The following is a 26,123-nucleotide window of genomic DNA, read 5'->3' on the forward strand; positions in this document are numbered from 1 at the left end:
ATGTGGCTCTGCCGAGACCTGGTACCAAGCCAGCTTGAGACTTATCTCCACACGTCTGGCTCTCAGCCAGCACCCTCCCCTTACCACGTTCTGCTGTGGGAACATTCTTCGTCAAGCACCAGAAACGCTTTGCTCTGCCTAATAGCTTGCACATGGTGGGCGGGCCTAGCCTTGGGAATGTGCAGCTTAGCTACTCTGTGCTAGTCACGTCACATCTCCCCCCCTCCCTCCCATAAACCAGGCCTCACTGCATTCTTGGGGGCTGGACATGAGTTACCCTGTTGTCTCAAGGGGGCGCAGGCTGGCTGCCACTGAGAGGATTCAGACTAAATCCATGGGCTGTTCAAGGAAAGGAAATGTGTGTCCCTAGTTCTGCTCTGCCTTTCAGAGTTATGAAACCCAGCATAGTAAAAGTCTCTGACCAGCGGAAATCAGCAGCAAGAGACTCCTCACATTAAGCAGGGTCTGCCTCTGGGGTGGAGTAGCTTTCAATGCAAGAATCCCATACACAACAGCACTGAGGTGCCACTGCCTCTGCAGCTATACAGGGACCCCCTCGACAGCAAGGTCCAGATGCAGCTAAGTGTGGTCACCATGGATACAGGAATGCACAGAAATGGGCTTGTTCAGTAAGGTTTCTAGCAGGAACTCTTGGGAGACTACTGTTTTCAGCTCGATGACTTGATACATTTTCCAGCCTGATACTGAATTAGGAATTTGTGCACTGTAAGAGCTTACATATTTCTCTTGGTTCTGTTGCACACTTTATTATGGCATTGGTGTGCATATATGTTATAGATCCATTTCATTTGGGGCCTAGGCCCGGTTTTCATTCGGAATCTGCCTTGGTCCCTCTGATTACTTCTGTCAGGAGAGAAGCAGGGGAGTGGGCCCCTGTTAATTCTCCTTGATCTCTCAGTGGCTTTCAATACCATTGACTGTGGTATTCTGCTAGAGCAGCTGTCCAGGTTGAGGATGGGTGGCACCTTGTTGTAGTAGCTCCAATCCTACTTGATCATTTTTAGAGGGTGGTACTTGTGGAGTATTCAGCCCTGTGGGGTATCCAAGGTGGCATTCTGCAGGGTTCAGTCATATCCCCCATGTTGTTTAACATCTATATGAAACTACGGAATGAGGTCATCAGGAGTTTTGCAGTATGTTGTCTGCCATATGCTGATGACACACAGCTCTACCTCTGCATCTCCATGTGTGGCAGTGGATGTGTTAGATTGATGCTTTGCCTCAGTAATGGACTGGATAAGAGCCAATATACCTAAGCTTAATCCAGGCAAAACAAGACTGAAGCACTGTTAGTGGGTGGTTTGCTAGACTGGATGGATGGGAGGTGATCCGCACACCCTCTGAAGGAGCATGTAGGTAGCTTGGGGCTTCTTCAGTTCCGACTGGTGCTGTGGCCGGGGGCAGCCAACTACTGTTGTCTGTGCTCTGGTAGTCTTTATGTTGGACTACTGTAACATTGGGCTGCCTTTGAAGATGGTTCAAAAGCTGTAGCTGGTGCTTTCATCTTGTATTCTTATGCTGTAATCTGCCCTGTGATCTTCTGATGAAATAAGAACAATGTTAATTTTGGTGCAACTGCACTAGTTACCAATAAGTTTCTGGCCCCAGTTCAAAGTGCTGTTTTTGACCTGTAAAGCTTTATGTGGCTCAGGACTCCCATACCTCAAGGACCACCTGTCCCCACATAAACTAACCTTGACCCTGTGATCACCATCTGCGCCCCTTCTTCGTGTGACCCCTCCCACAAGAAGTTCAGAGGATGGCAGCATGAGGAAGGGTCATTTTAGTAGTGCCCCCCCACTTGTGGAACGTTCTGCCTGGGAAGACACACCTAATACTATCTTTATCCAGTTTTAGGCATCAGACTAATACTTCAATTTTGTGAGCTGGCCCTTAATTTGAAGGGTGTTGTGGCCTTTTTTAGTAGGGTGGGAGTTGAAATCTTGCCTTGTTGTATATTTGTGTTTTTAGTCTTTTATTTGAATTGTGATTTTAGATTTTTTTACTGTTGTTTTTAATAGAAGTTACTTTGAGGTACTTTGTAAGAAAAGTGACTGACAAATACAGTTAGCAGCAGCAGCAGCAGCAGCAGCAGCAGCAGCAGCAGCAGCAGCAAGATAATGGTTAAATTCAAATAAGATATTTGCTGGGTTTAATTTCCACCTGTCAGTTATGTGCTATAATCCAAATATCTTGCTCCATAACAGACTTGCATGATGAGTTGTAGATACTTAATGGGGTGAGAGAAATGCATTCTTCATGTAGGCACTGTAATCTGTTATTAATAGGATCCTCGGTCTGGCATTGGAAGCACGGTTATAGGAGCAAACCACAATGCACTTTGACTCAAATGGATTATCCTGCATCTGTGTTGCACTGGAACCACTAAGGCCCTGTTCCCCCTTTTCTTTGAAGGTGGGTCTGTTTGAACATGTCACCATTTCTGAAAAACACAGAAGAGCATGCACACTCTTTGTCCCAAACAGTAAAGGTTATTCCACAGCAACGTAGCATAAGCTGCTCCAATGAAGCCTCTTTGAGGTTGGGGTTGCTTCCCACTTCCTTATTTGCCCTTCTAGTAATTCCCTTATTTCATTGGTCCAGCAGAAGGAAAGGACATGACTTAAGAGGTGGATTGCACCAGTGGCCTGACCACAATCTTCTTTGTCTAGGGTTGGTTTGTTCTTTGTAAGTGAATGAGAGAGGAAACAGAGACATAAAGGAGCAGCGTGTGCGCGCGCACACACACACACACACACACACAAAACAACTCGTGGAGGAGAAAGACAATAGATGCACACAAATTAAAAACAAAAAATGTAGAAAGGGCTAATGGTTTTCCTAGACTTGAAAAAGAGAGAAAGTCTTGGATGTGTGTAGAGGAAAATGGACAGCAGGAATTTGTTTGCTCAAACCCCTGATGGGAAGTACTGTATCATAAGTATCCTGGAAAGGGGGTGGGATTGAGGTTATGAGGATGAATGCCATCACAATAACGCTCTCCAGACTCCACTAAAAAAGGGAAAGCGGGGGAAAGACACACATATTTCTTTTTACACTCTCAGCGGAAGAGAGGGAGAGAAGATGTAATTTAGTCCTTCATTGCTTCTGCAACTCCTCTCCACTCTCCACCTACCCCATGTACAACGACACTCCTATTCCAGGCTGTTCTAGGATGAATGTCTCTCATTCAGATAAGTAGATAGATTTTTCAATGAAAAGAACAGATAATAATTGAATGAATGTCTCCTTGAAGGAGCTTGTAATTTCTTTTTTTTTTTATAAATATTTATTAAAGTTTTTAAATATAAATGAACAAATAATAAACAGTCTTACTTCTATCACAGACATAATTTCATCACTTCTTTGGACTTCCTCACGTCTCCCGCTCCCATTTACATCGTTAAAAGTTTTTTCCAAACAAATTATCAACTTGTTTACAATCTCATGTCCACTCATTCAAATATAATCTAGCACTTCTTCCAAAAAATTTTATATTTTCTTTAGTCTCACTTATCATCAAATTTCAAATCTAATTTAGTGGTGGCCAGTTTTTTATAATCTAGCATCCTTCTTAGCATTCAACCAAATTACAATGTTTTTGTAGATACTTCTTGAATTTCTCCCAGTCTTCCTCCATCTTCTCTTCTCCCAGGTTACGGATTCTGCCTGTCATCTCGGCCAGTTGCATATAGTCCATCAGTTGCATCTGCCACTCTTCCAGTGTGGGTAGATCTTGAGTTTTCCAGTTTTTTGCGATGAGTATCCTTGCTGCCGTTGTTGCATACATAAAGAATGTTCGGTCCTTCTTTAACACCTTCTGGCCGACAATACCCAGAAGGAAGGCCTCTGGTTTCTTAGTGAAGGTATACTTAAATACCTTTTTCAGCTCATTATATATCATTTCCCAGAAGACCTTCACCTTAGGGCATGTCCACCAGAGGTGAAAGAATGTTCCTTCGTTTTCTTTACATTTCCAACATTTATTATCAGACGAATGGTATATTTTGGCAAGTTTAACTGGGGTCATGTACCATCTATATATCATTTTCATTACATTTTCCTTCAGAGCATTACATGCGGTGAAGTTCAGCCCAGTGGTCCACAACCTTTCCCAGTCCTCAAACATAATGTTATGCCCAATGTCCTGTGCCCATTTTATCATAACCGATTTAACCATTTCGTCTTGTGTATTCCATTTTAACAGCAAGTTATACATTCTAGATAATACCTTAGTCTTTGGTTCTAACAATTCAGTTTCTAACTTCGATTTCTCCACCTGGAACCCTAACTTTTTATCATTTTTAAAAACTTCTTTAATCTGAGCATAATGTAACCAGTCTCGCACCTTATCCTTCATTTTCTCTAAACTCTGCAATTTCCAATTGTCTCCATCTTTTTCTAATATTTCCCAATATTTTGGCCATTTAGCCTCCATATTGGGTCTTTTTAGGGCCTTAGCCTCCAGAGGTGAGAGCCACCTTGGAGTTTTATTTTCCAGTAAGTCTTTGTATTTTGTCCAGACATTAAACACTGCTTTCCTGACAATATGGTTCTTAAAGGCCTTATTGATCTTAACTTTGTCATACCATAGGTATGCATGCCAACCAAAAGCATTGTTAAAACCTTCCAAGTCCAACACGTCAGTGTCTTCGAGAAGTAGCCAGTCTTTTAGCCAGCAAAAAGCTGCGGCTTCATAGTACAACTTTAAGTCTGGCAGGGCAAAGCCCCCTCTTTCTTTCGCATCTGTTAATATCTTAAACTTAATTCTGGGCTTTTTGCCCTGCCAGACAAATCTGGATATATCTTTCTGCCACTTCCGGAAGCACTCCGTTTTGTCCACGATCTGTAATGTTTGAAACAAAAACAACATTTTTGGCAATACATTCATCTTGATAGCAGCAATTCGGCCTAACAAAGAAAGCTTCAATTTTGTCCAACTATCCAAGTCTCTCTTAATTTCAGACCAGCATTTTTCATAATTATCCTTAAATAGACTCAGGTTTTTTGCTGTTATGTTTACCCCTAGGTATTTTACTTTTTTAACCATAGTTAGTTCTGTTTCTCTCTGAAACCTTTCCGACTCTGTATCTGTCAAATTTTTTCCCAACACTTTAGTTTTCTGTTTATTTAATTTAAATCCTGCCACCCGACCAAAATCCTGTATCAGTTGTAATACTCTTTTCGTACTAGATTCTGGCTCCTGCAGAGTCAAAACTAGGTCATCTGCAAAAGCTTTCAATTTGTATTGTTTCGCTCCGACCTGAATCCCTTCCACCAACCGGTCCCCTCTGATCAAGTTCAAGAGCACCTCCAGAACCGAAATAAATAACAAAGGGGAAATCGGGCAGCCTTGTCGTGTTCCTTTTTCAATTTTGAACTCTTCTGTGACCACATTGTTAACTATTAGTTTAGCCTTTTGTTCTGAATATATTGCGTCAATCCCATTCTCAAACCCCCGTCCCACTCCCATTTCATTCAAATTTCCCTTCATAAATTTCCAAGAGATATTGTCAAAGGCCTTCTCCGCGTCTATAAAAATTAACACTGCTTTTGTATTTATATCTGTTTGCAAAAGTTCCAAAACGTCAATAATGTTCCTAGTATTTGCAAACATATGTCTGCCTGGGAGAAAGCCTGCCTGGTCTTTATGAATTACTTCATTAAGAACTCTTTTAAATCTACTTGCCAAAATGTCTGCAAATATTTTGTAATCCACATTCAGAAGGGAGATGGGACGATAGTTTTTAAGTTGTGTCTTTTCAGCTTCAGATTTTGGTATCAATGTGATAAAAGCTTCCTTCCACGATTCCGGCGCCTTCTTCCCTTCCATAATTTCATTACAGACCTCCATCAATGGTTGGATCAGATAGTCTTTTAGTGTCTTATAATACTTGGAGGTCAGACCGTCTGGCCCTGGAGATTTGCCCAATTGCATGTTCTGGATAGCTTGTTCAATCTCTTGCTGTGTTATTTTGTTGTTCAGGATTAATCTGTTTTTTTGTGACAACTTTGTTAGTCCATTTCTTTCCAAAAATTGTTTAATCTCAACCTCATCTTGCGGCCCTTGAGTGTATAATTTTTTAAAGTATCTCTGGAAGCACTTTCTAATTTCCATGGGGTTCTGGATATTTCTTCCTTCAATTTCTAGGTTTGTAACTGTATTTAGTTTCTGTCTCTTCTTCAACTGCCAGGCTAGCAGTTTCCCACATTTGTTTGCCGATTCAAAAGTTTTTTGTTTCATTAATTTAATCTTCCATTCTATTTCTTGGTTTATCAATTTGGAATATTGAGCTTGATACAGTTTAATTTCTCTCAGAATCGGCTGTGACTTCGGATTTGATCTTAATTTCTTCTCCAATTCTTTGATTTTCTGCAAAATCTTATCCTTCCTTTCATTTTGTGTTCTTTTCTTTACAGTGTTCTGTTGTATCAAGAACCCCCTCATCACAGCTTTGCTTGCGTCCCAGATAGTTCTTTTTTCCACCGTAGTGTTCATATTTATTTCAAAATAATCCTTTAGAGTTTTTTGGGCCTTCTTGACAATCTCCTGATCTCTAAACAAGCTATCATTCATCTTCCATCTAAAGGAGCCGGTTGGCAAAAATGTCATATCCATCTTCAGCGCATTATGGTCGGAGCAGGTCTTTGGGCAGATTTCCACTTTTCTGACCTTGGGTGCCAGACCTCTAGATATCCATATTTGGTCGATTCTTGTCCAAGTCAGTTGGGCTTCAGAGAAGAATGTTCCCTCTCTTCCCAGGGGGTTCTTAGTTCTCCAAATGTCAATCCAGTCCATATTGTCAGCCATTTCAAAAAAGGTCTTTGGCAGTCTGCCGTCTTTTGTAACATTTTGATTTTGTGACTTATCCATGTTTGTCGATACGACCCCATTCATATCTCCCATCATAATGATGTTGTTGTAGTCCAGATAGTCCAGCATAATCTCATGCAACTTCTTGTAAAATTCCGATTTCCCGTCATTTGGTGCATAAATTCCTAATATCAAAATCTTTTCTCCTTGATGTTGTATCTCAATTCCTAATATTCTTCCATGTTCGTCTTTGAATAAGAATTTAGGTGACAGGCTCTCTTTTGCATATATCACCACTCCTCGCTTCTTTACTCTGTCCGAAGATATGAATTCTTGACCAAGTCTTTTGTTTATTAACACCTTTCTATGGAGCCTAGTCACATGTGTTTCTTGTAAGCAGATAATATCCAATTGTTCTTTTTTTGAAGGAGCTTGTAATTTCATCCAGCCTTAAGATGGCTAAAGTAAGACCTCTACTGAAAAAGCTATTTCTGGACTCCACCAGCTTCAGTCCTGGTTTTGAGACTAAAACACGTTTGGTTGCCTTGGTAGGTAACCTGTGCTGGGATCTAGATAGGGGAGATGGTCTCCGTTGGTTCTGCTTGACGTCTTAGTGGTATTCAGTACCATTGGCTGTGGTAACTTTCTAGACTTCTGATTGGGGGTGTCATTGAGGGGCACTCTATCACAGTGTTTCTGGTCCTTCCTCGTGGGTCAGTCCCTGAAGGTGGTAATGGAGGGTTCTTATTCAGCATCTTGGCCACTGGTGTAGGATGTCCATCAGGGATTAGTTCTGTCCCTCATGCTGCTCAACATCTACCCAAAATTACTGGTTTAGAGTATTGTGTCATCAATATGCAGATAACATGTCGCTCTGACCCCCCCCCCTCCATGTAGGCTCGCACACTAGTGGTACCCATTCCTGAGGAAGGTAGACCTGGCTCAAGTAACATACACTGTAGTTATAAGGTAACTGCAACATACTCTACATGGGGCTACCTTTGAGGAGCCCTCAGAAGCTACAGTTAGTCCAGTTCAGCAACAAAGATGTTAGTGGACACGCACCATAGACCATGTGGCATCTGTCCTGTAATTGGCTGCCATTTGGTTCCAGGCACAGGGTGTTAGGGAGCACATTTAAAGCCCCCAAAGGGCTTAGGTTATGGATACCTGGGGAAATTGCCTCCTCTCATTTCATCCTTCCCACCCTCTAAACTCAGACACAGACACCCTTTTCTGTGTCCTGCTTAGGATAGAGGCATGACTGGAGATGACAAGTGATGAGTTCTTTTCAGAGGCTGCACTAATATTGTGGGATGCTTTGCCCTGGGAAGCATTTGTGCTCCCCTCTGTCTCTTGTTTGCTGGATGGCAAAATAAAGTTTGATTCTAGCAGGCTGCCTCTTGAGACAGACAAATGCAAACAACAGCAACAAGCATTGCCTGCAAAGGTCATTTTTGCTTGTGATCTCTTGTTTTTTTTTTGTGAAATTGGATTTAATGTTGTGTATATTATTTGCTGTGTATTTTATGTGTCAGCATTGTTATATTTTATCATTTTATAGTATTGTGTTTTTAAAGTGCTGTAAGTACGGGCACTAGAAGGGCAGGATGGAATTTTTCTTATAAAACAAGCTAACTTTGTGCTGCCGATTCCACTTAGAAAAAAGGTACTGGCCTCTCCATGAGCCCAAATATGCATCCTTGGCACTGGGAACCTGTGACCTATGAGGTACCCTAGCAACATGGCCTGGCCCAAGGCCTCACTCCCCTTGAAGGAGCAAAGTGGGCTGATCCTAGGAATGTCATTGTAAATCAATGGGTTTGCTGGGGTCAGCTCACTGGGGAGCACTTTGTGCCAGAGTGACGCTTGTGCTTCATAGGGCACAATCCATTGTCGGGAGTGAAGCATAGTTTGGGAAAGCCTAGTGCACATTTATTTATAGCATTTATAGACCTCTTTCCACCATCATGATGTTGTCCCAAAGTGGTTCCCAACACAGTATACCAAATACAAGTAAAAATCAACAAGCAGATGCAGGAGTGCAATAAAGAGAATATTGACCACCAGAGCAGACTCAGCCAGATCCTCCCAAGAGATGGGGAGAACAGTTTTGCTTTAACTAGAAGTTCATCAAAGATGTAGCCATCCGTACCTCCGGGGGGAGGGAAGTCTAGAGTTGGGGCACAATTACCAAATGCAGCCTATTTTCACACAGCAAGCAACACTTGTTGGTGGAACAAATATAAGGGCTCCCTCTGCTGATCCAAGAAGCTGGAGTGGATGTTAAGAAATAAGGCACCCCATCAAGTACCTAGATCCCAAGCTGTGTAGGGCTGTAGATGTTAACACCAGCATGTTAAATGGACCCCAGTAACATATAGGTAGCCAGTACAAAGTGCCTCCTTTTGCAGTTACCTGTGAATATGATCCTACATTCAGAGCCATCTTTCCTATTGGACTTACTGGTGTGTGTCACCAGGGCGCTGGCCTCTCAGGGGCGCCCAGCGAGTGGGGGAGCTGTGCGGCTTTGCTGGCGGCCTCCCTTCCCTGCACGCACGCCAACTGTGCCCCATCAACCATATGGCTGGCGGGCATGCAGCTTGCCTCCCAAGCCTCTGTGGGAGGAGAGGCTTGCCTCCCAAGCCTCCGTGGGAGGAGAGCGATCCCTGCAGAGGCTTAGGATGGAAGCTTTGCCCTGCCAACTATATGGCTGGCAGGTGTGCAGCTTCCTCCCCAAGCCTCCGCGGGAGGAGAGTGATCCCCACAGCAGCTTGGGAAAAGGTCTACAACTCTGGGAAATGGGGGGCGCTGGAGGGATCTTTGAACCACGGCGCCGGATATGCTTAAGATGGCCTTGCCTACATTGACAGTACAGTGGTACCTCGGGTTAAGTACTTAATTCATTCCGGAGGTCCATTCTTAACCTGAAACTGTTCTTAACCTGAAGCACCACTTTAGCTAATGAGGCCTTCCACTGCTGCCGCGCCCCCGGAGCACGATTTCTGTTCTCAACCTGAAGCAAAGTTCTCAACCCGAGGTACTATTTCTGGGTTAGCGGAGTCTGTAACCTGAAGCGTATGTAACCCGAGGTACAACTGTATTCTGCACTAGCTGCTGTTTCCAGACTATCTTCAAGGGCAGCCCCATGCAAACCGTATTACAGTAATTAAGATGGGAGGTTACTAGTGTGCAAAACTGTGGTCAAGCTATCCTGATCCAAGAGCGGCCAGAGATGACAAACCAGCAGGTGCTGGAAGGAGGCAGTCCTTGCCACTGTAGCCATGTGATACCTAGCAGTAGTGGATCTGGCAGGACCTCCAGGGAGAGTGCAGCTCTGTCCAGAACAGGTTGCACATCCAATTCCTTGACACAAGAGCTGCATACCAACAGTGCCTTTGTCTTGTTGGGGTTCACTGTGAATTTGTTATCCCTCTTCTAGTCTATTACTACCTGCAGGCACTGGTTCAGAACTGACAAAGCTACATCTGCTTGAGATGGTATGCATATGTTCATCTGAGTGTTATCAGTGCTCCAAACCTGTGACAATGGTATCCAACAATTTCATATGATGTTAAAAATCATTGGGGATAGCATAGAATCTTGGGGGCACCTGCAGCATGTTACTACCTTGAAATAAAAAATCCCTAGCAACTGCAAATGTGTGACTGAGAACCAGCTTCAGACTCTTATCCCACAACTGAAAAATACAGAGGCAGTAAACCAGTATATATTTAATGCTACTGAACATTAGTCTTGCTTGCTTCTGAAGCTAGAGTGAAATGGGATCTCCCCCTTGCCCTCATCGGTTCTTTTGCGGTCTGCAGAAAGGAAATCTGGTTAGCTGGAGGGGTGTGGTATGTACTGCTGAAGTTGTTGGTTATTACATTGCCTAACTCCACTCTGCATTTTATTTATGGAAGGAGAGGACGTGCTGGCGGTTAAGGAAGGCAACAGTGGCAGAGGGACAATCTGGGCCCAATTTAGATTCTGCACTTTTCCTAGCTCTATTTCCGCTTCCAAAGTGTGTCTCCATGACAACCTCTCAAATGTGGGGCCTTGTGCACCCCTTGAGGAGAAATCCACTCAGGGAATCGTTCATGCCCTCTCCCTCCAGAAATGTCTGCCGGTATTCTATGCCTGAGATACAGGAAAATTCCTGGCAAATTTGAGAGATTCACACGGACTAATCCTGAGCAGGCTTTAGGGATTAGTCCACGTGGACTTCTCGAGACACCATGCCTAACAAAGCCAGTGAATCCGGGGCATCGAAAACTCCTTCAAGCGGAGAAGTTGGGACCACTATGCCAACAAAGCTAGGGTTACGTTCAAGTGGCAGTGGTAGCATCTCTTCCTGAGCCCTAAATTTATTTCAGAGAACTGGTTTCTTTGAATGCTTCTGCCTTTACGAAAGCTCTAATTTAGGTCTTTGATTCTTTAAGGGCTAGTCCTGCCAACCTGCAGTGGCACCATGATTGGGCAATAGATTAAGGCAAGAATTCGTATCTGACAGGTTGCCAATTCGAGACTTTTTGCTCTACAAGTTTCCTCACAGTAGTGCAGTGCTTAAAGAATCTACATGGCAATATTAAAAACCGGTGTGTGCGCCACATTTCAGCCTTCCAACCGCATAAATAATCTTAAGGAACCCATCCTGGAGCAAAAGAACTTCAAAGAGAAACTGCAGCAGGAAACTGCTGAATTAAAATATATCGGGTGTTTCAATGCTATCATTTGTGGACTTAACTGAGAAAGGGATTTTTAGCACATTGTATGTGTTAATTGACTTGCCGATGCCAGAATGTCTGAGTCACCAAAAACTGTTTTGTGAATTATCATGGTTAAGTACATAATCATGACTGCCTGTACTTTTCTGTATTTCATTTCCCTCAGCTTACTTTTACAATCCTTCATCCCAACCAAGTATATATGTTCCTGTAACTCAGGATGCATATGATGAAGTAGACTGTCCACAAAAGCTTATGCCATAATAAATTTGTTATGGTCTTTAAATTGCAATAATGCTCCAGTTGTTTTTGCTGCTTGACAATGGCACTGTGAGTCCAACAGGGGGAGCACTTGTCCCAGGGTCAGCTAGTCATCTGGAAATCTGTTTTGAGTTGTATTTAGCCCCATAGAATGAGATGCATGTGAAAATAATCTTTTAATTTTAGCTAACTTGCTGTTCAAACGTACTACAATTTTTCAAACTTTTGCCTTGCAGTTGGTTTTCTTCTTTCACTGTCATAAAATTTCTACAAAAGAATTAAGGTCAATAGAATTCGGATATCCTTCATAGAAGATTGGAAGAAAGCCAGCTGCAAGTATAATTGCACTTTTCCTCTAAATGAACATCCATGCATAGGGAAGGTCCTCTGGGACTGAAGATCTCACATTTCAGGATTACTTTATGCATTGCTATTTCCTACAACGTTCTATATGGAATTTCATCTTTGTATAGGGAAATTGTGTGTACAGTCACCTAAAGAAAGGAGTAAAGTTAGTTTAGAAACAAACTTTAACCCCCTGATGCAAGAGGTCAAAATGTCTCTGATTGCTCAAAAGCTGAACTGGTTTGGGAAAATAGCAACAATTAAAACCAACATAATTCCAAAATCCTTATACCTCTTCCAAGTTCTTTCATCTTATACTGTATTGAAGACTCCAAAATTAACAGAGGACAAAATATGCTAAATCTGTTTATTCATGAGGAGAAGAGATCACAGATAATAAAAGATATTATGAACAAATTAATCAAGGAGGAGTGTGTATTCCCGATTTGGGATGGTGCTGCCAAGACTTTCAGGTAAAACAAATCCTAGGGTTAATTAAAAATGATAATACCAAACAGTGGAGGAAGATGGAAGTACAAAAGGCTAACATCAATAAAAGAGGGGGGGCGATGCCTTTCCAACACCCCCAAAATAATCATTTTTAAATAACTGAAAATGTGGCAAAAAAAGAGTGAGCCAGTGGGTCCCAGGAATTTCACCCTTAATGCCTTATTTATGCTACCCTTTTTATCATTCCGATAAATATAATAAATTTAAAGATTGAGAAATTAGAGATGTGAGCAAATTAAAAGATTTCTATATCAGTACACAACAAAAATTAGGGCAACAAATTGAAACACATTCATGGGACATCTTAATTGGTATCAACATCCATCAGCCTGGGAATGCTCTCATGTCCACTGCTGTGCCCGAAACACCAGGAATAATGTATTGTGGGAAGACTAGGAACCTTACTTTTAAATTCAGGGTTGTTGACGATTGTGCATGTCATCATATCCTTGAGGCTAAACTGCTGTGGTATACTTTACGGGGGGGGGGGGCACCACTGATGAGTGTTGGGAAGCTTTAGCTGATTTGGAATGTGACAGCCGACATTCTTGGACAGGGTCCACATGAAGAGATTAGTGTGCTCTGTATGGACACACACCCCAGAGAGTTTTCACCCAGAGCAGTGTTGCAAGATCCGGGTGGCCAGGGGATGGCCAATGAGGCCAGACAGAGCAGACAAAAAAGGCAGACAAACCAGCAGCCAATGGCCATCCATACTGTACTCTCAGTGAGGAGAAAGGATAGTTCCCACCCACACCACGTTTCCACCCATACCATGGGACCCAGGGAAGGGAGGGGTCAGAGGCAAAATGTGGAGTGGGCCAAACAAGCATGCTAAGCAATGCATGTTGACCATTGAAAAAGGCAGACCCTTCCTCCCTAGACAGGGGCAGGGCAGATCTATGTGTGTTTCCATGAAAGAAAAACAGATGCACATGGAGTTAAACACAGCAGTTCCTGAGCGGGATGCAGGGGAATCTTGGGCCATCAGTGCTGGAAAGGCAATCCATGGGACCAGCTTTCTTCCTTTGGGGATCTGATGTGGGGCAGGTGGTGCTGGCTTATCAGTGGGGCTTGAATATCTTCTCCCACCCACTGTCAGCCTAGTGGAGCCATCTGGAACAATGGATAGCTAGTAGCCCTTAAGAACCTTAGGCTCAATGATAAGCTATGGATAGTCTTATTTTCCATAGATAGCCTTATCCTCCATGAATTTGTGAATGGAAAATAACATTATCAATGGCTTATCACCAGAAAGTATCACCAACAGGTCCATAGGAAATTCTATTACATGGATTAGTTGTCTGTGAACTTTTGTAATACTGTAATCACAGAATTTTGACTTGGATGTCATACATCTAAAAAACCATAAACTCTCCTTTGTCTTCTTGCAGTCAATCAAAGTGTCGCTAAACCCTCACCTGACTGTGCCTTTTGTCTAATGTACAGTGGTACCTTGGGTTAAGAACTTAATTCGTTCTGGAGGTCCGTTCTTAACCTGAAACTGTTTTTAACCTGAGGTACCACTTTAGCTAATGGGTCCTCCTGCCACTGCCATGCCGCCAGAGCACGATTTCTGTTCTCATCCTGAAGCAAAGTTCTTAACCCGAGGTACTATTTCTGAGTTAGCGGAGTCTGTAACCTGAAGCGTCTGTAACCCAAGGTACCACTTTATTTATGAAGAGGGTGTTCAGAGAAATATTTTTGCCCAGTAGCCATTTCTGAGCATCATTCAAAAAATCTCTGATCATTTTGCTTGGCCTGAGCAGCCTAGGCCTAAAATAGTATTTGGGCGAAATGGATGTTATTCTAGGGACTTGATCAGAGGAGTTTTATTTTGCTTCATGTGTTATATGTTATAGGACTTTGCTTAAAAACGCACACACACACACAAAGAAGGAAATGTTTTAAAACAACCAGCAGTGGGAGAAGTGTGTGCACTTCATGGGAGCTGTGAATCAAGTTATGGGGTTTGCTTTAGGGCTAAAAACTCCATCCACACCCAACTCTAGCAATCTAGTCACCTTGTGCTGAACCAGAAATCTGACAATAGCTTTGAAATTGAGGTCCCATTCAGAATTGTTTAGTTGAGCATAATGGGAGTTGGAAGTTTCTTCACCCACTCATCTCTTGGAATTTGGTTTTGTTTACATCCCCTTGCACTGTGAGACCTGCCAGGGAGACCTTGTATTGCATACTGTAGGCCTAATTCTCTTGCCAGAGGTTAAAGGAATGCTGTTACTGAAGTTGTGCCATGGACTTGGCCTGGTGGGGTGCACTCGTGTGGGTTTAACAGGAAGCCTACAGTAGCTGGGTACAGGAAAGGACCAAAATGCTGGGAACAGTCTGCATTTCAGGGCTATTTATACCAGTGTGAGTTGTTCTCTTACTGGTCCTCTCAGCTATTTGTGTCCCACGACTTGGAGCATTGCTCCTCTCCGACCTTTTCTTCCATTCTCCTTTATTTTTAACATCACCCTTTCCTTCAACTGGGTGGCTCTCATGAGGAAAGAGGAAAGGGGTGAGTGGGAATCATTATGTATCTCTCCTGACCTGAGCTCTGGGTGAGGACTATGTTTTTAGTGGGGCAGGAAGTGCCAGAGTCCAGTTCTCTTGTTGTGGTGCAATTTAGTGAAGGCTTCCCAGTCTGTTTTTCAGGCCACATTTAATTAGGAAGCTGCCTTATATGAGGTCTGAGTATTGCACATAGTTAAACTATGGAACCCACTGCCACAGGAGGCAGTGATGGCCTACTTAGATGGCTTTAAAAGACGACTGGGCAGATTCATGGAGAAGGCTATCAATGGCTTCTAGCCATGATGTGTATGCTCTGCCTCCACAGCTGGAGGCAGTAATGCTTCTGAATACCAATTGCTGGGGAGCACAGGAAGGGTGAGCACTGTTTGGCTCAAGTCCTGCTTGATGGTTTCCCACAGACATCCGGTTGGCCACTATGAGGGCAGGATGTTGAACTAGATGGGCCATTGGCTTTAGCACCAGGTGCTTCTTACGCTTAGCTCAGTATTGCCTCTTCTGACTGGCAACAACTCTCCAGTGGCTCAGGCAGAGAAATTTCTCACCCCCTTCTCACCTCCTTCTTTTTCAACTGGAGATCCTAGAGGTTGAACCTGGGGCCTGCTCCACCACTGGACTATGATCCCACCTGTTATGTCTGTCCATTAGGATTAGATTGTTGTACACAAAACCTGCTCTTGAAGTTTACTTTCATTTTTGTGATTTAATGCACTGGCTTTGAACCTTGCTGTGGTTTCTGCACACCCACCCACCCACCCACCCACCCACCCACCCCTCCTTACTCTTTCTTACTCTCCTACAACCTTGAAGCAGCTTCTGGAATCAGATTCAAGCTCATTTATGGATCCATTCTTTAGCAGGACTACCTTGAGGTGCTGCAAAGAAGCATCCACTGCTGCCTTTCATCCAGGTGGGTTATATGAAATGCGTACACACCATGACAGTGCAATGAAGCTTGCCCCCTCCCCAAAGCCACATTCTTTATACCTGCTGACTGCATAGGCTGCTTCTTGCACTAACTGGGAACCTCTCCCAGCATCAGCAACATAGGCAGGAGCTGTTACCTAAGGAGGAACCTGTCTAGGGTTGCCAACTTTTTCTCCAGGCAGGGCTCCTCTACTTTTAATGGCTACATGTTCGGCAGGTAAAAACTTTCCTATCTCCTTCTCTAGGCTGAGTAAAAGTTTCAGCTTCAAAGCATGGAAGCCCTTTTAGGATAAAAGTTGGCCACACTATTTAGGTGCCTCTCCTTTAGATCTTGCCACCACCAAAATGTACGTAGGAACAGATTAAGAGGTAGATAAAAGCAAAACCCCTGAATTGTATATAGTGTTGCAATGTCTTTCCGGAGGAGAGACAGAATATGGTGAAACTGCCATGGCTCATTTATTTCATAACATTTGTATACTGCTTTAAAAACAAATAACCTCAAAGCGGTTTTATTATTAACAATATAACACACCTTTCCTCTAAGGAGCTGAAAGTGGCATGCACAGTTATTGTCATTGCCCCCCCCCCTTTTATACTTACAACCTTGTGAGGTAATGGGGGGGGGGGTGAGAAGGAGACTGGAGCCAAGGCCACTCAGGGAGCTGCATGGCAAAGAGTTGATTCATCCCACACTCTATCCACTAGGCCACTCTTATCTCCCCTGTACGTGCTACTGAATTTCAAGGCAGAGATTCCCTATAACTCGCTAGTAAGCTGAGGCACAAAGCCTTTTAAAGGAGAGCCAGAGATAGGAATAGGAAAGGCCGTGGAGGGAGGCAGCCCCTCCCGCCTTACAACATCAACTTTGCTGGACTGGTCATGTTGTGCAGATGCCTGATTATTGTCTTCCAAAGCAACTACCTCTATTCCAAACTTTAAAATGGAATACTGGTGGTCAACAAAAGAGGTTTAAAGACTGTTTCAAGGCAAATTTTTAAAAATGTAGTATAAACACCAACAATTGGGATAAACACCAACAATTGGGAAACACTGGCCTGCGAGCGCTCCCACTGGAGAACAACCTTTACCAAAGGTGTCATGGGCTTTGAAGACACTAGAACTCAGGACGCAAGGGAGAAACGTGCTAAGAGGAAGGCAGGCTTGGCAAATCCACACCGTGATCAACTCCCGCCGGGAAACCTGGGTCCCTACTGTGGAAGGACGCGTGGATCCAGAATTGGCCTCCACAGTCACTTACGGACTCATTGTGTGCTAGAAAGATGAAACGCCGAGAGAGAGAGATTCCCCGCGCCCGCTCAGCATCGGCGCTACCACGAGGAGGCTCTAGGTGGCTACCTAGGGCAGGCCAGCAAGCTGGGGGAAAGGCGCTCTGACCGCAGGAGAAGGGCAAAGACGTTCCCAACGCCGCCGCCGCCGCCGCCATGGTGTGCGTATGTGCTTGAACTCCTCAAACAGCAGAGGGCCGGAGAAAGCAGGAAGCTCCGCTACAGGGAGGAGTGAGAGAACCGCCAAACAAGGGGGGGGGGGGTTGATCTCAGCGGCACTGGCGGTGGCGGCTCGGTGTAAACCGTACAGGAGGTGGCTGGCGAGTACGCAGGGCTTTCCGTGGCCCGAGCAAACCGGCGCCCTCGCCCGAAGTGGAGCCCAGGAGCGCCGCTTGCACGGAGAACACAGCCGCGGACTGCTCTCCTCGCGGCGAAAGCGCCGGCATAAGCCAAAGAAGTGAAGCTGGTAAAGGAGGAAGTGCTGAGGCTGGTGCGGGGCGCAAGGTTGCAGCCCCTGTTAGGCGGCTTCTCCTTTGGTGGCGCTGAGGGCTCGGCCTCGTCTAGCGCCGTGGAGGACCGGGCTGCCTCTAAGGTAGCGGTGGGTGTAACGACCCCCTCGGGGCCGAGAAGCTTTTTTTGCTTTTGTCCTTTGCGTAATAGTGAAGAGACGCATTCACACCTTACAGTTGAAGCACGCGGCTTCCCCGCCCCCAATCTTGGGAACTGTAGTTTGCACCCACACCCGAGCTTTGGTTCCCAGCGCCCTTAAAGAACTACAGTTCCCCTAGTTCTTTGGAGGAAACCGTGTGATTTAAATGTATGGTGTGGGTGTGACCAATACGAAGCAGGAAGCCCCTGATTCGGATCTCGCCGATGTCGCAAACCCGTTAGGCAGTACTGTATATAAATTGTATGAAATAAGAATAAATTAAAAATTCAGGAAAACCAGCAGAGTTTTGTGAACCTTAACGATTTAACAGGCCTAAAGCTTTTAAGAGCTACAGTCTACTTCATCAAATAGAAGTGAAGTTCATGAAAACATGATCCACATAGTCAACATAAGTCTTTGAAGGTGCCACAAGCCTCCTCATTTTGCTGCAAGAGTCCTACAGTGCAATCCTAACCATTGTCAGAAGTAAATCTGAATTTAGCAGAGCATACTCTGAGGTCAACAGAATTAAGGTTGGAGCCTAAAAGGACTACCATTATGGAAATCATCGTTTGCATGGATGACAACTAAAACACTTTGCAAATGTTAAGTATTATCACTATTGATGAGATCTCCCAGGAGGTGCTATAAACCACCATCTCCCAGCAGGAAGTGGAACTTGCCCAGATTGGGGAGATACTGAGAGCAACAGCTCAAGACACAAATATGGGGAAACATGAAATCTAATAAAAATGGATTTTCTGGTGTCTGAACTGTACCAGCCCTATCTGGTAGTTATTTCCTACCCCCCCTCCCCCACTTTCAGAGACAGGGAAGGATAGGATTATCTGTATGGAATAGAAACCCAGGAGGAGCAAGGAGCTTGCTTTATGAAGAAGAAGAAGAAGAGTTTGGATTTGATATCCCGCCTTTCACTCCCTTTAAGGAGTCTCAAAGCGGCTAACATTCTCCTTTCCCTTCCTCCCCCACAACACACACTCTGTGAGGTGAGTGGGGCTGAGAGACTTCAGAGAAGTGAAAGCAAACTGAGGCCTTATCTGCTAGCTAGGACTTACTGGGGTTTTTGGGTTGCCATCTGGAGACATTTATTCTGGGTACAAGTAAGCTAATGGCTTTCATGAGAGCTTTGCTGCAGCTCTAGGGTGGATATGGGAAGTAGAGGAGTGGGTGGGAAGGACCTCTCAATGGGGGTCTGGGCTGCAGAATCTGGGGCTCAGATTAAAACACTGCACACATACACTCTTTCTCTCACACACATACACTCTCACACTGTTTCCATGCCCTGGCAGTGCTCCAGTCTCACACTACAATGGGCTGCTGTTTTCAGTCTTCTGACACAGCTGGCAGCTTGATGGGAACAGCTGGTTGCCTGAAAGGGAATGTGGAGTGGTCCTTGGCTTTAGGTTGGGGGGCCCCCCAATAGGGGCTGAGCGACTGAGCTTCTCCACCTCTCCAGCCTAGCTGTTGTTGAGTGAAGCGGCAGCCAGTTCTGCACAGAACTGGAAAGGATGGAGAATTGCCCTAGCAAAGCTGTTCTCCCAGAACAGACCTTTATGATGTGGGGGGATCAGAGAGAAACACAGGGGCCTTGAACAAAAAAACGTAACTGGAGGAAAAGGTCTTCCCAGGGCATAGTCTGAGAACGTACAATGTCACCATCTTGCTGAGGTTAACCAGGCCTGGTTCAGTGGAGTGCTTGAATGGGAGAGAGACTGCTTTGGAACCCCATGTACACTGCCTTGAGTTCTGTGATGGAAGAAAAGTGGGACATGTACTAAATAACACAAATACTTTAAATAAAACTTCCATGTAGAATTCATGGGCATTTAGCAGACTGCTGGACCACTTTTGTTTTCTTTGGCCCTCATTCCGGTATCCAAGGTCTGGTTTTTCTTGCTATGTGGTTGACTTATTTTTCTCTTGCTTTTTTGAAATTGTATTTATCGTTTCGCAGTAGTTTCTTGTCCCTGCAGCGAAGGATTGCTGGTGGACCATAACCCTTTGCCAAACCAAGTGGGAGCTAGTGTGGAATATTGTGGTGGTGAGGTGGAGGGGGGAAACTGGGTTGAAATCCCTGTTCAGCCACGAAGTTCATTGGTTCATCCAATTATTTATTATAGTTTGGGGAATGGCTGACACTCAGAGACAGAGCACACAGTTGGCATGCTGAAGATCCTGACTCTACTTCTCAGCATCTTCAGGAAGGTGTGGGGAAACCTCCCGTCTGAAATCATGAAAAGTCACTGGCGGTCAGTGAATTTATTACATTTATATCTCACCTTTCCAACAAGCTCAAAGTGCCATATGTGGTTCTCTCCCTCCTCATTTAATCCTGGAAACAAACCTATGAAGTAAGTAAGGCTAAGAAGAAATGACTGGCCCAAGGTCATCCAGTGAGGTGCATGGCCAAGTGGAGATTTGAACCCTGATCTCCCAGGTCCTAGTCTATCACTGACTACTATACCACACTGGCTCCATGGACCAACCATTTGACTTGGCATGGCAGTTTCCTATGATATTGTAAGCCGCTTTTGTATCATGGCGTTGCTCTCAAAGCCATTAACAGACAATTCAAACTGCATTTAACTATTTAAAAGCATTTGTGTGCACCATTTAATATTTTAGAAATCTCTGCATAATAAAAACACAAATCAGGTTATAAGAACATATAAACATCCAGAATAAAATGAGAGCCATTTTCTCTCAGCCTAACCTACCTTGCAGAGTTATTGTGAACATTGAATGGGATAATATTCTATGTATGCAATTCCATGAGCTGCTTTGAGGTAGGGTGAGGCATAAATCTAATCCCAAGTCAAAATTGTTTAGACTTGTATCCAACAGTTGCATGAACAGAAGGCAGCTTACACAACTGACCTTTCTTTTTCTCCTGTGCCCCCTGAAAAGGTACTCTGGAGGGTTAAAGAGGGACCTGCCTACTGTACATTGTGGGATGTGTCATATGGGGCTGCAGTGGGAGGAAGCTGAAATCTGAAATCAGGTGGATGAGCCCTGCATCAACGAGTGTCGCCTCCAGATTGTCAGGCAAATACCAATAAATTTAGCTTTGTGCCACTAAAGTGGATTAAAGCGCTCTGGCACCCTACTGGAAAAAGTCCACTTAAAACATGGACTTTTTGCAGTTAAGAAAGCATTACCTTGAAAAGTGTGGGATGAATAATGATTAACAGGTAGATCTATAAACACTGCAATAGGAAATTGCGGTGAATGTTCATTATTGTATAACCTCTCCACAAACAAATTGGTATGAATGCTCAATAAAGACCAGACATATACAGTGGTACCTCGGGTTACATACACTTCAGGTTACACACTCCGCTAACCCAGAAATAGTGCTTCAGGTTAAGAACTTTGTTTCAGGAGAAGAACAGAAATAGGGCTCTGGCGGCGCGGCAGCAGCAAGAGGCCCCATTAGCTAAAGTGATGCTTCAGGTTAAGAACAGTTTCGGGTTAAAAACAGACCTCCAGAACGAATTAAGTACTTAAGCTGAGGTACCACTGTAGTCTAAACTCCACATAAACGTTGTGCAAGTGAATCTGGATGAATGCTCAACAAACTATCTGTCTAGAGAAGCACAAGTACTGTGTAGCACCTCTCTTGTTTTCTGACTATTTCTAAACCCAACTTTGAAGCAGGAATGTGAACATTAGAAGAGCCTAGGTTGATCAGACCATAGAGATTAAAAAGCTAGCATCCTGTTTGCCACAGAGGCCAACTATATGCCCCTGGGAAGCCCTCAAGCAGGACACAAAGGGCAATAGCCCTCTCCTGCCAAGGCATACTACCTCTGCTCAGGGAGACAGCATATCCCCTACCTAGACAGCATGAGTAGAGTGGGTGCCCAATAGTGCTTCCAGACTAAGCATCTCTCCCCGATGCTTTTTAACATCTTTATGCGCCCGATGCTTATCTCTCCCCGATGCTTTTTAACATCTTTATGCGCCCCCTCGCCCAGCTTGTCCGGAGTTTTGGGCTGGGTTGCCATCAGTATGCCGATGACACCCAACTCTATCTGTTGATGGATGGCCATCCTGACTCGGCCCCCGATACACTGGCGAGATGTCTGGAAGCTGTGGCTGGATGGTTACGTGGGAGCCGGTTGAAGTTAAATCCTTCGAAGACAGAGGTCCTCTGGCTGGGGTGGGATGATATGGGATTGAGGGGGCAACTCCCATCTCTTGCGGGGGTGCAATTAGTGCCAGCACCGTCCGTTAAGAGTTTGGGTGTAATCTTCGATACCTCCCTCTCTATGGAGGCGCAGATTACAGCTATAACAAAGGCGGCATTTTTTCATCTCCGCCAAGCTAAGCAGTTGGCCCCTTATCTCTCTCGCCCTGACCTAGCCACTGTGATCCATGCGACGGTCACCTCCAGACTGGATTATTGTAACTCGCTCTACGTGGGGCTGCCCTTAAGACTGACCCAGAAACTCCAGCGGGTGCAGAATGCCGCGGCGAGACTCCTTATGGGGTCTTCGCTGCGAGATCACATTCAACCGGTACTATACCAGCTGCACTGGCTCCCGGTGGAGTACAGGATCAGGTTTAAGGTGCTGGTTTTAACCTTTAAAGCCCTATACGGCCTAGGACCCTCGTACCTACGGGACCGCCTCTCCTGGTATGCCCCACAGAGAAACCTACGGTCTGCAAATAATAACATCCTCAAGGTCCCAGGCCTCAGAGAGGTTAGGCTGGCCTCAACTAGAGCCAGGGCCTTCTCGGCTGCGGCTCCAATCTGGTGGAACGCTCTGTCACAAGAGACTAGGGCCCTGCGGGACCTGACATCCTTCCGCAGGGCCTGCAAGACAGAGTTGTTCCACCAGGCCTTTGGTCAGGGCGCAGCCTGACTCCCTCCTCTGGCAACCTGCTTAGAATCTTGCTTAATTAGTTGCCATTAATTTGATTTTAATTGATTTTTATAATGAAATATTTTTAGAATGTGTGAATATCTGATTGTTTGATTGTTGATTGTTGTTAGCCGCCCTGAGCCCGGCTTCGGCTGGGGAGGGCGGGATATAAATAAAATTTATTATTATTATTATTATTACCCACTTTCTCTGGAATTGACATGCTTTTATTTACTCCGTTGTTAAAGGATCCACCAGGGTTGCTGCAAAACTCTTTGCATTTTAGTGTTTTCCCCGTTGCTCTCCTACCTTTTTACAGGCCGGGTTTGTGGTTGGTTTTTCTGACTTTCAGTGCCAACTTTTCATGTCTGGACTAGCAGTTGCTACTGATGCACCTGGCGAGAGGAAGGGTGCATGAGACAATTGGTGACATGGTTAATGGGGCCTTGCCTTGCTGCCTTTTTTGCCCTACATTTCCAGGATACAGTACTACCACCACCATCACCAGTCCTGGGCCCAGGAAGGGATTTTGAAAAGGCAGACCTCTGCACATCAGCTCTCTTGCAATGGGAGAAGGAACAAAGGAAGCCACCTTTGCCCAATTCAAGCCACTGGTCCCACTATCTCAGCACTGCCAACACTGTCTGGCAGCAGCTCTCAGACCAGGAATCTTTCCCAGACCTACCTGGGAGATGCCAGGGATTGAACCATGCAAAGCAGGATTCTCTAGCACTGAGCCGCAGCCCTTCCTGAATGAAATTGGACCTGGAATCTATGAGTAGGATTGGGTGGCATGAAGACAAGGCTGTCTCAGGACATTTTGCTACCTGGGGAAAAGGCAAAGGTGGCGCCTTTCCCCACTCCATGGACAAAAGCCTACCAGACTGGCAGCTGAATCATACTTAAGCACAGCACTTCAAAAGACCCCAGGGCATATGATAAGGATTTTGTAACATTGGCCTTTTACCTTACTAGAAGAATGCATGTGAAACACTTTGAGCACTTAGAAAGAGTGTTGAATAAATACTAGAGTGATATAAATCATGTTGTAGCCAAAACATCCAGCAAATACTTAAAGCACCCAGGAAGAAGACTGTGAGTCAGGGAACTCCGGGGTTGCTATATTTCTTATTTCACAGAGCAGCTTCTCACATTGCTGGAGAACCTGCCTAGAGACGATAACTAACATCTTCTGTTTCAGAACATTGCAGCTCTCTGGGTTAAATACCACAGTGCTGGCTTGTGGCTTGTTTTCTTTCTGACCTGTGCTCCTACAAGAGGCATTATTCACACATCCCCTGGCTGCTATGGAGTTAGTAATGTGGGGCTAGATGCAAGTGAGCATGAATACAAAGGATTGGAGAGTGAGGTTGTCAGGATAGATCACAGCGCATTGGCTTCACTGTTCACATGTCTGATCTGGCAGAAGGCTAAGGGGGAAACCCCTGGTCAACAGCTTAAACGGAAGGTATTTTGCGTGGCCTGGTGACTGGCTCCTTCTTTGCACCAGAGAAGCAGGAGTGGCCTTTGTTTTCACCAGCAGAAGGGAAAAGACTCAGTAGTTGTTATTCTCCTTCCTATTCTGGGCCCCTCCAAGCTGTTGGGGTGGGAATGTATTCTGCAACATATCACTGATACAATAATAGTGCATTAATGGGGTATATATACTGCACCACCTTCCAGTATATAACTCATTCCACTTTTTCTGTGATGTTTCCCCAGTGTTGCTGCCTTACTGCAGTCTGAAGGGACACACTTGCACTATCCTGCAACAAACGTGGGACTCAAAGAAAACCTGGAACATTTGCAGCGTAAAAGCAACAGGATTTCAGCGGGATGTTCCATGCATTGATTAGAAAGGAAGTGTGGTGTGACTGTTCTGAAACTTTTACACGCGTGAATGGTACTGAAACAGGTCGCATATGAAGTGCCCTGATCCAATCATGAACATAAATCATAACAAATGCACAATAAAAAAAGGAGGCCTCGCAGCCCCTGACCTTCCTCCCACCAGTTCCTCTTCTCTGTCCTCACAATACAAGCAAAACAAAAAAGGCAGAGAGCAGTGCAGGAAGGCGAGGGAAAGGCAAGGCAAGGAGGAAAGGCAAGCCATAAGGAGGTACCCAAAAGGCAGTGCTTTTTCCCCCTTAAAAATGTTTAAGGGTACTCTCATTTTCCTACTCATATTGAAATACTGCCCCTCAATGAGGTCAAACTTAGATTCACAAAATGTTTAGGGGTATGCTTACCCCTGTGCCCCCCCCCCGAAAAAAGGACTGCAAGAAGGAATTAATGAGAAGGAAAGTGGCCAGTGCATTTCAATAAAATGAAAGTGAGGCAACTATGCCCCGGAGAAAGTTTCTTGAAATATAGTGGTACCTCAGGTTAAGTACTTAATTCGTTCCGGAGGTCCATTCTTAACCTGAAACTGTTCTTAACCTGAAGCACCACTTTAGCTAATGGGGCCTCCTGCTGCCACCGTGCCGCTGGAGCACGATTTCTGATCTCATCCTGAAGCAAAGTTCTTAACCCGAGGTACTATTTCTGGATTAGCGGAGTCTGTAACCTGAATCGTATGTAACCCGAGGTACCACTGTAGTTTTTCTCAGTAGAGAAAGGACATCAATGTTTATGTCCTCAAATAAGGTATTTTATTTATTGCTTTATTTATTTCATTTATACGTTGCTCATTCAACTAAGTTTTCTGGGCAGTTTAAATATCAACAGAACATGCAATAAATACTCTTACAAGATGTTGGAATGTGAATAGATATTTAATAGATCTCCTTTCTTCCTCAGTAGAGTGCCATCCCTTTGCAGCTTAAAAGGGAAGCTTAGATAGGCTAGTTTTAGCCTTCTAGTTTTAAGTAATCCAGGATTTTAAGGCAGGCTGGATTTTCCTGGTTTCCACCCCTTAAAACAACAAACACACAAAGTAGTCTTGTAAAAGATAAAAATAACATTGACTCACTCAGAATACTTTTTGAAGAGTAACAGATACAGCAGCTTTGTACAGGCAGACTTAAAATGGTAATTCAGTCTAGCTTAAAATGTAGTCTGATCTTGGAGCTCAGATATGCAGATGGTCTCACTTTGCTGGTTTGGTGAGGAAGAGGGTGTGCCCAGGCAAGTGGGAGAACATATAACGATACAGTG

General features: G+C 44.5%; 2 long non-coding RNA genes across 3 annotated transcripts; one reads left to right on the forward strand and one right to left on the reverse strand.

The window, feature by feature from the left end:
• The first annotated feature begins 17,232 nt into the window (after window positions 1-17,232).
• LOC309334485 lies at window positions 17,233-24,775 on the forward strand. 2 transcript variants are annotated; one of them, XR_014153120.1, is made up of 3 exons: window positions 17,233-17,660; window positions 20,220-20,348; window positions 24,690-24,775. It is a non-coding gene; the product is annotated as an uncharacterized lncRNA (long non-coding RNA). The 2 variants fall into 2 exon arrangements; XR_014153121.1 differs by lacking the exon at window positions 24,690-24,775 and adding an exon at window positions 23,448-24,008.
• LOC309334486 lies at window positions 20,190-23,462 on the reverse strand. The gene is made up of 2 exons (XR_014153122.1): window positions 23,277-23,462; window positions 20,190-20,323 (listed from the first exon to the last, which is right to left on the reverse strand). It is a non-coding gene; the product is annotated as an uncharacterized lncRNA (long non-coding RNA).
• Window positions 24,776-26,123: the final 1,348 nt, after the last annotated feature.

The sequence above is a fragment of the Podarcis erhardii genome (genome assembly GCF_964252035.2).
Source record: "Podarcis erhardii genome assembly, chromosome: 2".
Lineage (NCBI taxonomy): Eukaryota > Metazoa > Chordata > Lepidosauria > Squamata > Lacertidae > Podarcis > Podarcis erhardii.